General features: G+C 39.4%; 1 protein-coding gene across 1 annotated transcript in view; it reads left to right on the forward strand.

The window, feature by feature from the left end:
- The window catches only part of KLHL3 (kelch like family member 3), a 275,134-nt gene that overhangs the window by 40,069 nt on the left and 219,591 nt on the right, over positions 1–15,474 (forward strand). Inside the window, exon 4 of the mRNA XM_063642807.1 lies at positions 13,942–14,053. The gene's annotated coding sequence lies outside the window, so the exon portion shown is untranslated. The remainder of the gene's footprint in view (positions 1–13,941; positions 14,054–15,474) is intronic.

The raw sequence follows: 15,474 nt of genomic DNA on the forward strand, positions 1-15,474 counted from the left end.
TTGAGATTGTAATTTTTTAAAATCTTTTATTAGATTAGAATGTGTTTATGGTTCTGAATTCAGTGAGTAAGGGAACAGTTCATTACCAGAACATCCATTACCAGACAGTCCATTAAAGTCCCAGAAGGACTTTACTTTTAAAAGGACTTAAAAGTACTTTTATGGCCGGGCGCGGTGGCTTACGCCTATAATCCCAGCACTTTGGGAGGCCGAGGCGGGCGGATCACGAGGTCAGGAGATTAAGACCATCCTGGCTAACACAGTGAAACCCCGTCTCTACTAAAAATACAAAAAAATTAGCCAGGCTTGGTGGTGGGCACCTGTAGTCCCAGCTACTTGGGAGGCTGAGGCAGGAGAATGGCATGAACCCAGGAGGCGGAGATTGTAGTGAGCCGAGATTGTGCCAATGCACTCCAGCCTGGGCGACAGAGCGAGACTCCGTCTAAAAAAAAAAAAAAAAGTACTTTTCTTTTGTATGTAAGCTCCATGAGGATGGAGATTTAGTCTGTTTTGTTCACTCTTGAATCCCTAGTGTCTGGAATAGTGCCAGGCACACAGGAGATGCTCAATAAATAATTGTTGAATGAATAAGTTGGCTTTGTTGGCAGTACTGGTTGAGACTTCATTTGGGAATGTTTGTGACTTCCAGAGAGTCTAAACTTTAAGCATCAAACTCTGGAAAGAAACCCTGGAAACAACAGGGAAACTTTGGCTATGGCAAAAAAATAAAAATGAAATGCTTCCCCCCGGTTGGGGGAGTATATGAGAGAGTATATATGAAACTTCTGGAACTTTTTGGAAGAAACATACCTTATAAGTAAATGTGTAAGGTCAGTTGGTGCAAGAGGATAAAACATCCTCTAAGCTCCTGACACATCTCAAAGGAATAGTTGGAAAAGATGAGCAGAATAGTTTTGGTGGTGTGTGGAATTTAGGCTTTTGCCACCTTGAAATTGTTCTATATCCTTAAGCTAATGAAAACAAAAAAGAGAAAATTCAATCTTTATAAAGAGAAGGGTCTTTGTACCTGGCTTCTTAATGTTCATGATGCTCCTCCTTCTAAGCATGAACAGTCAAGCTTCATGGGCAAGGCACCAGGCAGCCCCTGCTACCATTTAATCCATGGGGTGGGGAGGCCAAGCAGGAGTTTCCTGTTTCCTGTCCCTGATCTTCCAACCAATGAAAAAAGATAGTGATGACTAATGGAACAAAGAAATGCCCTGAATCTTACTTTGGGTATATTGATGAGTTATATAATCTGTATCTGAAATGGATAAAAATATACAAAGATTAAGTAATATGGTGAAAGAGAACACTAACTCAAGATTAAGGAAATCTGGATTCTGTTTTAGGGCTGTCGTTTATTAGTTATGATTTGGGCAAGACCTTTGGGGTCTCAGTTATATCAGAAGTGAGATGGTCCCTAAGGTTTCTTCTAGGTTTAATATTTGCTATGTTTAAACATTTAAAAAAAATCTCGAGGCCTGATCATGCTTTAAAATCTCCAATTTTCAGAATTAACAGAGTAGATGAATTTCCATCCAAGGATAAGAGAAAGAAAGAAAGATGAACGTTGGTGCTTAAAGCAAAAGCAGTCAGCACTTAGGGCACTGGCTTTGACTGCCACTTCAGAATGCAGAGATTTGAAAGATAATGGGCTGAGTCTTAGAAATTACTGAAACAATTTAAAATATTATTTATTTATTAAAAATCTTTGAGAACTAATTTGAGTAAATGATAAAGCAAAGCCAAACACAAAAACGAATAATTTCTAAAAGAAAGCTCACCCTTAAATATTGGCTTCTCTTGCTAAAGCCACTGTAGTCTCTTACGTTTGATTCTCATGTATTTTCCTCTAGGGGAGAGAAAAGGAGATTTTTCAAAAGGAAAAAAACCCTTTTGTTTGACTGTTCTGAAAATAGCACACTCCAGAATACAAAAATGAAAGTGTGGGTTCATGGTACATGCAGGCCCTACGTGTGACCTATCCTGAAGTGTTCTTTCTTGATTTTATGTGGCACTAGGGATGTCCTTGAGGGAAAAAATAGCCAGGGGTTTTACTTTGGTGATGAGTTATGCTAGCCGGCTTCATGTCTCACGTAAATGGTAACCTTTGCTAAGTGTAACCCTAGCTCTTTGTAAAGAGAACAGAATTAGACTTCACCAAATGAAGAGTCCAAGACCTTGGCAATCTTACCCTGGAAAGATGACAAGATATATAGAGATCAGACAAGTGAACAATGATGATGCCTTTATAACATTGCCTGAATAGCTAGGATGTCTGCAGAGTTATACTAGCTTCATGGATATTATATAGGTTCTCTGGTCTGAAAAATAGGACATTAGATCTATTTAAAAGTGAACAACTGAAGAATTTGATAGTAGCTTCATTAGGAAAAAAAGAGGAAAAAGAAGTAAGATAAAGCAGGTTTAGCAATGTACAGTATTTTAAATGTATTAAAATGTCACATTACTGGCCGGGCGCGGTGGCTCACGCCTGTAATCCCAGCACTTTGGGAGGCCAAGGCGGGCGGATCACAAGGTCAGGAGATCGAGACCATCCTGGCTAACACGGTGAAACCCCGTCTCTACTAAAAATACAAAAAATTAGCTGGGCATGGTGGTGGGCACCTGTAGTCCCAGCTACTCGGGAGGCTGAGGCAGGAGAATGGCGTGAACCTGGGAGGCGGCGCTTGCAGTGAGCCGAGATTGTGCCACTGCACTCCAGCCTGGGCGACAGAGCGAGACTCTGTCTCAAAAAAAAAAAAAAAAGTCACATTAGTGAGAATATTTTAAATTCATGCAATAACCTAAATTCTGCATTCTTTTAAAATGTTACTTAAGTTATTTTGATTTGTTGGAGAGTTTATTGTGCTGTTCCATTTATTTTCTTTTGCTTGCCTATTTTATTATTTAGTGTTTTTGTTTGGTTTTGTTTTTAGATACAGGGTCTTTCTCTGTCACCCAGTCTGGAGTGCAGTGGCACGACCATATGTCACTGCAACCTTGAACTCCTGGGCTTAAGTGATCCTCCCACCTCAGCCTCCTGAGTAGCTAGGACTACAGGCATGTGCCACTATGCCTCGCTAATTTTTTTTTTTTTTCTTTTTTGTAGAAGTGGAGTCTTGCTAGGTAGGTAGCACAGGCTGGAGATTTAGTGTTTGCATATTTATTTATCTTCTATTTGGTAACAGATGCCATACTAGGTAACTTTTATTCACATAAAGATAATTGATTCAAAGTGTCCATAAAGCACCAGATATTGTGAAAGATTTTAACAATTTAATTACTTTATTCATTTTTAATTTTTTTATTTTTTAAGAGACAGGATCTTGCCATGTTGCCCAGGCTGGAGTGCAGTAGTTGTTCATATGGGCGATCCTAGCACACTACAGCCTCAAACTCCTGGCTTCAAGCAATCTTCACCTCAGCCTCTGGAGCAGCTGAGACTTCAGGTGTGTGCCACTGCACCTGGCCATTTTTTATTTTCTATTACACCTAACGGGTGGAGGGAGAACAAATAGTTGAGGAAAGAGGTACGTGAATTAAGTCAGTAAAGGAGTTGTGAGTTTTGTGTGTATGAGATGGTTTTCATCAGTTTCTGAACAAATCCAGCTTCTGCTATGGCCCACTGTGTCAGTCAACAGTCACCACTGTGACTGTAATATTAGTCCCTGCAAAAATAAATGCATCTGTTTTGTGAACATACTCAAGCTACTCAAGAAGATGATGATATTTGACATCAACTGAGTATTTTGGTGATAGTTTTTAAAAGTTCTTAAGGAAGCTTGATACATGGGAGATTCTAAAGATGTATCTCACTGTTTCTTCCCCAGTCAATCTAGACCATATTCTAACAAGAGTAGATTTTAATTACTTCATATCTCTTGATTTATTAGCCTACAGCCTTCACATTGGTCTCTGTTCCTTTTGTTTTCTTGCTTGCTTGCTTTCGGGAAAAAGAAATCACTTTAAAAAATTTTTCAACACATTAAACTGATGTCAAGGGTGAGCTATTGTTTTCTACATGACTGGAAATTTTACTTCATCACATTTAGAGTTTTGTCTCATCCCCAGTGTTTTGTCAAATTTTTTGATTTTACAAAGTGCCAAAGAGGAGGTCTGTCTTGTCATTGTTAATCATCTGTCTCTCCATGTTAGATTAAAATACTTACTGTCCCGGTTCTCATGGTCCCTATATCTAAATTGTATTTTTATATAAAACCATTTACTCTATGAAGTTGTTACAAAAGATGCAGTTCTATTTGAATATCTATGTAGCTCAACCCTTACTGTACTTGTTTTCTTGTTGTCAAAGTCCACATTGTTCATGGCCTTTCTCAGACAGCTTCTCCATCAAAGGATATGATGCCTGTCATGAGTTATGAATGTTACTACTTCTTTCGCTTGATACTGAAATCCTAGTGGAATTAGAAACAACTGGGACGTATCTTTAAAATCTTGCTCACTGGAGGGCTCTTCTGGGGCATATGGTCTTTCTCCTGTGGCTTAATGTTTTAGTTTAGGAATTTGAGAAGAGCTGGCTGAGCAGTTCATCTCTGATCCAAGTGTTGACAGCTGGGACTAGATTATGCATTTCCCAGATGGTTTCTTCTCTCACATGTATGGCACCTTTGTGCCACCTTTGTCAGTTCACCCCACTCCCCAACTTGGTGTCTCATCCTTCAGGGATCTCCATGTGGCTTGGGCTTCTCACAGGATAGTGATCTCCTGGTAGTAGATTTCTCACATGAGGGCTTAGGGCACCAAAATAAAATGTTCCAAGAACCATCTCTGAAAAGACTGTCTTTCCCCAGTTGTTCTTGTGACAATAGAGGAACTAGCTTTAAAAGACCCAATTTGTAGAATTCTTTATAAAAAATTCAGGCCTTAGGGTTCAAATACTAAGATAAAAAGTTGAATGATGTGGCAAGCTACTTTCCACTTTGTTTTGTTAGGGAACTTTCAAATTTAGCTAAAGATTGTGTTTATGATCTTTTTTTCTTATTTGAGGGTGAAATGTTGAAATTGACCTAGCCCTAGGGCAAAGGAGAGGAACAGTGATGGTGGGGGGCCCATATTCCAACTGAATAGTCTACACTGCTTCCTGGGTCTCACTCTCTAACACTTGTAGTGATCATGCTGATGAAAGATGACAGGAGAAAAGTTGCCTACAGTTAAGAGCCTTCCTGTCCCAGAAGCAACAAACAACTTCAAATCCAGCTTTTGGCAGAACTGCTGATTGACGTAGTTTATATTTTGCAAGCTCTCCTCACATCTTCTGTCTGCCCCTCCCCAGAACCCTTTCCTACACACACATTATAGTGTTTTCTTCCTTTAGAACTAGCCCTCCAAACCTATCACTTCATCAAGCCCACATCAAAACTGACTTGTTTTATTCTAATCTCTGATAGACTGGTTTAAAGACACACATTTCTTCATAAACACATTTCACCCCTTCATTTGTCTTTAGGAAGAGCCATTGCTTTAACCCCAATGGTACCGTCTCCAGTGGTGGCATTCTGAAGCAGAGACATCATCTTAGAGGTAGGGGAGATTAGATGTCTTTTACGTCCTGTTGAATGCAGAAGACACTTTGATATTTAACCCTCAAACTTTTATTTCCTTTGACATGTCACCTAAAATAGGAAGAGTATGTTTGTCTTTTTTTTGTTTTTGTTTTTTTTGAAATGGGGTCTCACTTTGTCACCCAAGCTGGAGTGCAGTATTACAGTAATATAGCTCACTGAAACCTTGAACTCCTGAGCTCAAGTGATCCTCCCTCCTCAGCCTCCTGAGTAGTTGGACTATAGGCTCATGCCACCATGTTCAGCTAATTTAAAAAATTTTTTTTGTGGACATGGGCTTTTGCTATGTTGCTTGGGCTGGTCTTGAACTCCTGGGTTCAAGCAATCCTCCCATCCCTCCCTCCCAGAGTGTTGGGATTACATGTGTGAGCCCACTGTTCTCAGCCTGTTTGTCCTTTTTGATGCCACTGGATTTAGTACATAAATTTTTATGTTATAAAATCGTGCCCAATTTTTAAAAGGGGCTATTCCATTTCTGTTAGCCATGCATACATACACACAGAGTTGTTGCCCAGAGGAACACTGTGTGCATAAGGACAGCTAAGACCCCGTACTGTCATTAGCTGGGAGTCAGGTTACCTCCCACATGGACAGTGTCATGTGCTAGAGATGTGTGCAAGTAGAAGAGTCCTAGAGAGGAGAATCTGTAGCATTAAGCGGGCTTTGCAAATAAAAAAAAAAAAAGATCATTCACAACAACCCTCTCTGACCTTAATTTTTAATAACTGTGAAATGGAGTTAATCACCTAGGCACTGTACTAACCACTTTATATACATAATCTCATTCACTCCTCACAACAACTCCAATATCTAGGGATATTATCATTCCCATTTTACAAGAAAGGAAACATGAGCTTAGAGGGTTTACACAAATTGCCCAGAGTCACACGGCTAGTAAGCCGTGGAGCCAGGAATAAAATCCACACAGTTCATCCCTAGAGCAGAGAGATCTTCCTTCAAGTACTTCCTTGATCTATGTGAGTAAATCTCATAATGTGTACTTCTTGGGAAATAAGAGGAAAGGGGACTTAGGCTGTAATGAAAAGCCTGAAGTTCTACTTTCTTTATTTTTCTGTGTAGATGAACCTTTATTTTTACACATGTTCTTAAAGTCCAAACTTCTTTTTTTTAAAATTATACTTTAAGTTCTGGGATACATGTACAGAATGTGCAGGTTTGTTACATAGGTACACACATGCCATGGTGGCTTGCTGTATCCATCAACCTGTCACCTACATTAGGTATTTCTTCTAATGCTATCCCTCCCCTAGCCCCCAACCCCACAACAGGCCCTGGTATGTGATGTTCCCCTCCCTAAGTCCATGTGTTCTCATTGTTCAACTCTCAATTATGAGTGAGAACATGCAGTGTTTGGTTTTCTGTTCTTGTGTTAGTTTGCTGAGAATGATGGTTTCCAGCTTCATCCATGTCCCTGCAAAGGACATGAACTCATTCTTTTTATGGCTGCATAGTGTTCCATGGTGTGTATGTGCCACATTTTCTTTATCCATTCTATCATTGATGGGCATTTGGGTTGGTTCCAAGTCTTTGCTATTGTGAATAATGCTGCAATAAACATACATGTGCATGTGTCTTTATAGCAGAATGATTTATAATCCTTTGGGTATATACCCAGTAATGGGATTGCTGGATCAAATGGTATTTCTGGTTCTAGATCCTTGAGGAATCGCCACACTGTCTTCCACAATGGTTGAACTAATTTACACTCCCACGAACAGTGTAAAAGCATTCCTATTTCTCCACATCCTCTGCAGCATCTGTTGTTTCCTGACTTTCTAATGATCGCCATTCTAACTGGCATGAGATGGTATCTCATTGTGGTTCTACTTTGTAACTAGGCTTTGGGTTTAGCAGGACTCTCTTAAGGATATAAACAGAGATTTCCAATAACCTTCTCATATGTAGGACACTGGGTCAGAGACTTAACTCTGAGAATGGTCTATGTTTATTGCTTAGATATATAAGAAGATAAATGTGGTATTGCAGTTAGTTGAACTAGACAGTGTGTAAAAATCTGTTTCCAAAATATGAGAGAGATGAGTGATAAATGTGTTGATTCAATTTTTTTGGATGTGAAATACCTTTGGGTCAAAGCCCCAAGACTCACATTGGAGGCCTTGCCAGAGACAGAACTGAAACTATGTTCAGGAAATAAAGATATTTACAGTACCCAAAGGGCAAATTCTCACTAGGTCTAGCCGTCTCACTACAGAAAATGATATAATGACACCCCACTGCAGTTCTCTCAGCATCACGCAATATATCCATGTAACAAACCTGAACATGTACCCATGAATCTTTAAAAAAAAAAAAGAGAGAAAGAAAAATAAATGAATTCTACAAGGAGAGGGGAAGAGGCTGATCGGGACAGGTTATCAGTATATCTTTTTTCCCTTACCCTCTTCCACTAGTGCAGTTTAATTTAGCTCCTCGCCACCTTGGCAGTATTGATCTGTGTGAGAGACTGAGAAGCTGAGGCACAGAGGGGGAGAGAAGTTGGACAGTGACAAGCTCATGGAGGCAAGGGGCAGTTTGAAGTGCAAGGAAACGGGGCTGGGGGGCCGAGTGGTCATGATAATAAATACATGCGAAGAGCAGGAGCATTTTGGGGAGATTATAGAGAAGCTGGGCCTTAGAGAGCACTGAGAGAGGCAGTCAGGCTTTATAGCTTCAGACTTAATCTCAGGGCTGTCCCTGGTCCCTACAGTCACTTCTGGGACAGTGCAGAAGCAATGTTCCCTAGGGTCACAGAATTATTGAATATTAGAGCCCCACATAACCTCACAGTCCATCAAATACATATAGACCCTCAATTTCAGTTTAAAGGGAATTTAAAGGGATTTTGTCCAGTTGATTCAAAACAGCTTTGATTTTCATGGCAGGCTTTAATTCACTTTCTTTTGCAAGTTGCTTTCCTGTTAAAAATTCTATCTATAGAAGACCCTGTGTATGTGTGTTTGCCTATGTGCATTTGTGTGGATGTGATGTCTATGGTGGACCTCATTTGTCAGACAATAGAGTGAAAGATTATGATTTTAGTTACCTTTTTAGCTGAAATCAGGAACAAAATTAGTCAAGCCATAGATATTTATGAAGTATCCCCTCAATGTATTCCTTTGTTTCTGATGGCTAGACAGATATTTCATTTTATTTATTTATTGAGACAGATTCTCACTCTGTTGCCCAGACTTGAGCGCACTGGCATGCACTGCAGCCTCAACCTCCCAGACTCAAGCCATCCTCCCCACCTCAGCCTCCTGAGTAGCTGGGACTACAGGTGTGTGCCACAATGCCTGGCTAATTTTTTTTTTTTTGTAGAAACAGGGTTTTGCCCTGTTGCTGAGGCTGGTCTCCTAGGCTCAAGTGATCTGCCTGCTTCAGCCTACCAAACTGCTGGGATTACAGGTGTGTAGACAACGTATTTTAGGCACATAATTTGGATAACCTTTTGCTTTTTTTTTTTTTTTTTTTTTTGAGATGGAGTCTTATTCTGTTGCCCAGGCTGGAGTGCAGTGGCACGATCTCAGCTCACTGCAAGCTCTGCCTGCTGGGTTCAAGGAATTCTCCTGCCTCAGCCTTCTGAGTAGCTGTATTACAGGCATGCGCCACATACCTGGCTAATTTTTTTGTGTTTTTAGTAGAGATTGTATTTTAGTAGAGATTGTATTTTAGTAGAGATTGTTTTACCATATTGGCCAGGCTGGTCTCGAACTCCTGACCTTGTGATCTGCCTGCCTTAGCCTCCCAAAGTGCTGGGGTTACAGGTGTGAGCCCCTTCGCCCTGCCAATCTTTTGCTTTCTAAGTGCTCACATATTCAGTAGGGAAAGAAATAATAATAACAGCTTCTCAAGTACCATGGAAAACCACTTGATAGTTTTACAGTGATTCTCAAAATTTAACATGTATATGCATCATTTCAAAATCTGTTAGAATGCAGATTCTGATTTAGTTTGTCTGGGATTTCTTACAAACTCCTAGGTAAAATGGATGCTGCTGGTCCACAGACTACACTTTGGCAAATAGCTGAATAAAGTCTTAGCATTGGTTAAAATGTAAGGCATGCATAGGGAATAGCAAGTCAGTTTGACAGGGAAGATCAGATCTCAAAGAGCCTTGAATGCCAAGTTAAGGATTTAGGTGATATTCTATGTAAAAGAATCATTGTAGTTTTCTATACTGGGTAGAGAGTGACATGATAGGACCTGTACTTAAGGGAGATTTATCTGTCATCATGTATAGGACAGGCGTGCTAGAAGTTTTATATTAGGTATTTAGTAGGAGAGACTCAACTCCTGGCCCTTAATGCCAAATGAGAAAAAGTTGCAGGAAGGAGAGAGGAGGGGACTGGCAATAGAGAAGCTACCTGCTTTACAGACTGTCCCTGGGCGAGGATAAGGAGTTGTTTGGATCACAAATCTCTTTAGTCCACCCAAATTCCAAGAGATCCCTGCAAATCCCTTGCTTATTTAAGGATGCAGTCATAAAATATGGTAAATTTCTAGATTCAATTTGTCAAAATGTATTGAGTGCCAAATACAGTCCTCTGCTATTTCAGGCATCTGTGTATTTCCTAGAGTGTTTAATGCAGGATCCTTGTAATGTTAATGGTGAATGAAGGAATTCATTCTGCTTAATTATCCTATTTCAGCTTAAGATGCAATAATATATCCTTGATGAGACTATTTAAAAAGCAAGGACATGATAAACACAAAATATAGGATAGTGGTTACAATTGGGGGAAAGTAAGGGGAAGAGATAAGGGAGGAGTAAATATATGATGTGAATTACTGTTATTGTTCTAGTTCTTGGGTTTGAGTAATTGATTCACTGGATTTGTTATATTATTAAAATAAATAAGGAAATGAACCAGTAAATAAAGTAGAAGAGTACCATGCATGTTAATAATACAAAATATGATTAATTATGCACCTGACGTTTATTTTTTAAAATCTACATGAACACACACTCAAAAGTAATATCAGGGAGTGTCCGTCCTGTCTACAGGGTCTGCCAAAAGTGGGAGAATGAAATTAAAGTTGCTACATCAGCCTATACCTATGGAGAGCTTTTCTGTTTGGTATAATTTCACAATGCAGATAGTTCAAATAGTTATCCCACCCAGTCTGATGCTTGGTGAGATCAGGTAAGGCAATAGCCCCAACAAAATATACTAACATTCTACTATCTAAATTTCTGTTCTATTCAGTAATTTACAGAGGGCTTTCACATATCAAAACATGCTTGCCTGACATTCTTGCGTTCTTGAACCTGGGACCAGAGGTCTTGGAAGAATGTCTTGTAGGAATTTGGTATGAATGTCTTTGAGGAGTTTGGTGTGCTCAGAGTATTGTACTTATAATGGCCTGACATGAAATCTTTTCTAATCATTGACATGATACCAAGGTATGAAGAAATATATCCTGGGAGGTCAAATCCACTTTCAAAATAAAAGTTCCTTCTTTGTTATCTGTCCTAGTAAGTGAATGGAGTTCTGGCTTATTCTACAGAACATACATGAACTACCAATGTCAGAAACTTAGGATGTAGCAAAATACAGTCAGTGCTAAAACTACTGAGTGTAATTTAATTCTTTTGATGCATAAGGCATTTTTAGGGACTTGGGTGATCCACACAAATGAATTTTCCTGAAAATTGAAATAAACCTATTACTGCAAAAATATTTTTAAAAATAAAAGTAATCAATGCTTAAGGACAAAAATTCTAAAAATTCAGAGTACCGAAGGTACAAAGTGAAAGGTACAACTGACCCTTCCAAATCCCCAATTTCTACTATTAACAGTTTCTTGTATATCTATACAGAAAATTTATCTGCATATTCAGCTCTGTATATAATTTGATTTTTTTCACAAATGGGATCATACTATAATGGTATTACAGGGGATAAAAGGATATTCATTTTATATTTTAATAGTTACAGCTAAATTGCCCTTTTGTTAAATGGTACATTCTCAGTAGTTATTTGAGAATAACTTCCTCAGTGCTTCTTATAATATATCCCATTGTTTTGTAAACTTGCTTTATTTTTCGTCATAAGTGAGTCTGTGCATCTTTTGTGTGCTTATTGGTTGCTTCTGCTTTCCTTTCTTGTAAAGTGCCTGTTGAGAACTGAATTATTTTCCCCTCTGGTAAAATGCCTCCAAATTGAACACAGAACATTAACGATGTGTTTTTACAGCTACATTTTTATAATTAGACTCCATTAAAGGTGATTGTTGAACAAATAATAGTTTAAAATCTTGAGATTCTTTTTCATTTTTTTAAATATAATACATTGTCACACCAATGTCTAATACCAAGATAATGACGTTTGGTGTTAACAGTTGTACTTTACCCAGTCTTTAGTCTAATTTGAGCCTCATCCAAGTTTCGAAAGTTCCTGAAGTGGAAAGCACCAACAATAAAAAGGGGGTTTGTGATAGTTGACTTCCTAGTCACTCCCAGCTCCGTCCAAACAGTACATACTTTCCTCCCACTTCGCTGATAAATAACCTTGGAAATAAATTTATACCCATGGGTATAATTCTATGAGTTTAGTGCTCCTGCCTCTTTTCGTTACCTATATAGTTTCTATCATACTATGGCTGCTTAGGAAGTGTCTAAGAAAAACAACAATAATGCTGGTATTTGATTTGTCAGTTGTGGCTTGGGGCATCAGTGGGACATAGAGCAGGATTCTTGCTGAGGAATATGATCCTCACTTGATTCTAATTTTATCTTTGTGGTGAAGCTTTTAAATATGAGGACAGCTGATGTTGAATAAATCTGTCCTCACAAGCTGTATGAGATTGAAATAAAATTAAATATTTGGGGTTAAATCCAAATGTAAAGATGTGGAAATGGCTGATTAATCTTTTGATATTTCACTTTCTGCATCTTGGTAAAAAGGAACTGTTCGTTGTGAACTCCTAGCAACAGTCTAGTTTGAAGCTTATGATAAGCTAAATGTGTGCCTTAACTTAAGGTCTAACATTTTATAAAGGATGAAGTAGAGTTCTTACTTTTCACCCCAACCTCCACCCTGCTGATAAAATGATAGGCTATGCATACCTGATTTCATTAGCGGCCTCTCTTTCTTTGTTTTTCTCCCCGAATAAAAGGTTTCTACTAATGAAATAGTGAGGCCCACACTTACACTTGGGTTGGGGTAATGATCCTGTGTGGTCTTGTAAGTTTGCAAATGATGAGACCCCAAACTTCTAGTAGATTCTTACCTAGGGGACTAAATGTATTGCTAATTGCTAAGGAATAAATAAATGGGTGTGCTCCAAGAATAGATTGCTGGCTCTTCTTCAGCTGACTGGATTACTAAGGTAGAAAAGCACTAAAAATAAGTCAGGGCACAAATTCTTCTGCCAGGAACTGAGCATTGAGATAACTTGTCTGCCTGGTGGTGCTGACATCATCTGTTCTCCTAATGCACTGCATAAATAGGAGCCAGAATGAGAAATAGATTTGGCCATGAACTAGTGTCAGTAAAAGTCCTTAGCCCTTGTCCTGATATACCTATTGCTGCTTCTTGCCAGGTTTAAGTTAATTAGTCCATCCAACTCCTCTAGGAGATAGCTAAGTACATCAAGGTGAGAACCCAAAACCAAACTCAGAGTCAATCTCAGGGGAAATCATTTGATCTCTTCTAGCTTCAAATTTATTTTTGCTAGTTCTCTTCTGTCAGTTGAGTTTCAGTGTTTCCCCCAAGGGGTCAGATTTTAACAGAGTTGGAAAGGTGGGAAGGCATCTCAGGAAATCAGTTCTGTAGGACCTGAAGATTGCACAGTGATCCAGGTTCCCTGATGTGGAGTTAAGGATTCTTATCACTGAATTCCTTTTCTGTTATTACTTCAAATGTCCTGAGCAGAAAGCCTTAGCCAGTTATAATTAACCTATGGATCTCATGTGAACTAAAATGGGAGGAAATCCATGCAAATCCCTACCTTCTTTATATCTGAACCTACTTTCTTTTAGTTTTAGAGCAAGTTGCATTTAACTGGAATAATACCGTCTCACACTGATTAAGTCCTTGATGCTCACAAAATGCTTTCACACATTTATCTTGTGATCACAACAAGCCTGTAAGGAAGGCAGATGTTCTTATCCTCTTACTAACTGCTAGACTCAGAGAAGCCAACAGATTGAGACTCTGGCAGCAGTTGTTGCTAAGATCCCTGGGAGCTCTGGGATTTCATAGTCCATATAGTCAGCAGTGAACAGTTGGATCCATTTCTCTGGGGAAAGTTTGGGAAGTTTGTTCTGTTTGTTTAAATAAAGTTTGTTTACTTAAATATTTGTACAAAATATGCATTCTCATTATAGAAAATTTGGAAAATATGGAAGAAAAAAAATCAACCACAGACCGAGCACACAAAAACAAATTCCTTGGGTTTCCTGTTTTTTGACTGAATCTGTGAGACAGAAGGCGAGATCAGTAGGTATTCAATAATGTTTATTCTGTCTCCACCCCTTTCCTTGTGTTCAGCATAATGCACACAACAGACTTGTAAATTGAGTCTCCTCTTCTAGGGATCCTTCATAGGTAGGTATTGACTCTCAGTCTTCAGAGCTGAGCTCTAAAAGGTGGGTCAGAATCTTCCCATAATCCCTGGTAGAGATCAGCTGTTAACTGTTCTCCTTTTGTTACCCTTCTCTTTTTTTCCAAACAACACTCTTCCTTTCCTTCTGGCTATATCAGTAGGTTTTCTCTTTGTCTTTCTCTACTGTTTGTCATTTCCAGGCTTAAAGTCAGCAGCAGATTCTGCCTGGCCTCCCCAGGGCAGAGTCAAGGGCCCCAGTAGCGATGAAGAGAATCAAAGGACAAATATGGAAACTTCTGCTTTTTCTAATCTCCCACTCACCCAGCTTGGCACTGGCTTCTCAGAAGTACACTGACCAAAAAGAGGAGTGTTGGGCAGTCCAGGAACTTTTCTTTTCTTTTCTTTTGAGACAGAGTTTTGCTCTTGTCGCCTAGGCTGGAGTGCAATGGCATGATCTTGGCTCACTGCAACCTCTGCCTCCCGGGTTCAAGTGATTCTCCTGCCTCAGCCTCCTGAGTAGCTGAGATTACAGGTGCACACCGGCATGCCTGGCTAATTTTGTATTTTTTGGTAGAGATGGGGTTTCGCTATTTGGCCATGCTGGTCTCGAACTCCTGACCTCAGGTGATCCACCCACCTCAGCCTCCCAAAGTGCTGGGATTACAGGCGTGAGCCACCGTGCCTGGCCCAGTGCAGGACCTTTAACAGCTGCAGATGTTTGGAGCCAGGAAATATTGAGCTCCAGTCTATCTTTGAATCCTCTCCTGCATTTTGCTTAGTTCTTAAATAATAGACATTAGTTAAGTATTTATTGATGAATCTGTGAGTGAGTGAATGAATGTGTTTGGTCCTGAGACTGGAAGTAAGAAGCCACTATACTGGTTTCCTATAAGTTAAAATCATCAGGATTATATTCTCTGTCCTGCTCCCAAGGAATTAAGAACATTTGATTTTCCTCATCTGTAGAATCAATATGATATGAGAAAACCCAGCTAACCAGCAGCCTTCGTTTCAAAGATACTCACAGCCTCCACGTTGTCTGTTTGGTTTTCTGCTCTTGTTGTCCCCAAAGAAAGAGCCCCTCAAGGCTGTGTTTGAGGCGGGTCCCTGCTCTCTGGCAAGAAGGAGCATAAACTGGAATGATAGCTATGTGAAAAGAGGCTAGTGTATAAATTGGAAAGGATGGGGAAGAGTCTTCCTATTCTACTCTAGTTGATACAGTTCCAGCTTTCAATTTATCACACTTGAGAAGTGCTCATCTTCCCAACAGGACAGAAAATATGTGACCCTGAATTAACCACAAATAATTGTACAT

Source organism: Symphalangus syndactylus, chromosome 7 (genome assembly GCF_028878055.3).
Source record: "Symphalangus syndactylus isolate Jambi chromosome 7, NHGRI_mSymSyn1-v2.1_pri, whole genome shotgun sequence".
Lineage (NCBI taxonomy): Eukaryota > Metazoa > Chordata > Mammalia > Primates > Hylobatidae > Symphalangus > Symphalangus syndactylus.